This window comes from Physeter macrocephalus, chromosome 9 (genome assembly GCF_002837175.3).
Source record: "Physeter macrocephalus isolate SW-GA chromosome 9, ASM283717v5, whole genome shotgun sequence".
NCBI classification, from domain to species: Eukaryota; Metazoa; Chordata; class Mammalia; order Artiodactyla; family Physeteridae; genus Physeter; species Physeter macrocephalus.
In genome coordinates this window covers 1-945 of record NC_041222.1, presented here as the reverse complement: position 1 = coordinate 945, position 945 = coordinate 1, and positions in this window count along the sequence as shown.

The following is a 945-nucleotide window of genomic DNA, read 5'->3' as shown; positions in this document are numbered from 1 at the left end:
GAATGGGAGAAAATATTTGCAAACGAATCAACGGACAAAGGATTAATCTCCAAAATATATAAACAGCTCATGCAGCTCATAATTAAAAAACAAACAACCCCATCAAAAAATGGGCAGAAGACCTAAATAGACATTTCTCCAAAGAAGACATACAGATAGCCAAGAAGCACATGAAAACCTGTTCAACATCACTAATTATTTGAGAAATGTAAATCAAAACTACAATGAGGTATCACCTCACACCAGTTAGAATGGGTATCATCAGAAAATCTACAAACAACAAATGCTGGAGAGGGTGTGGAGAAAAGGGAACCCTCTTGCACTGTTGGTGGGAATGTAAATTGATACAGCCACTATGGAGAACAGTATGGAGGTTCCTTAAAAAACTAAAAATAGAATTACCATATGACCCAGCAATCCCACTACTGGGCATATACCCAGAGAAAACCATAATTCAAAAAGACACATGCACCCCAATGTTCACTGCAGCACTATTTACAATAGCCAGGTCATGGAAGCAACCTAAATGCCCATCGACAGACAAATGGATAAAGAAGATGTGGTATATATATACAATGGAATATTACTCAGCCATATAAAGGAACGAAATTAGGTCATTTGTAGAGACGTGGATGGATCTAGAGACTGTCATACAGAGTGAAGTAAGTCAGACAGAGAAAAACAAATATCGTATATTAACGCATATATGTGGAACCTAGAAAAATGGTACAGATGAACCGGTTTGCAGGGTAGAAACAGAGACACAGATGTAAAGAACAAACGTATGGACACCCAGAGGGGAAAGTGGCGGGGGTGGTGGGATGAATTGGGAGATTGGGATTGACATATATACACTAATATGTATAAAATAAATAACTAATATGAACCTGCTGTATAAAAAATAAAATTCAAAAATTAAAAAAAAAAAAGAAAAACCATGCAATA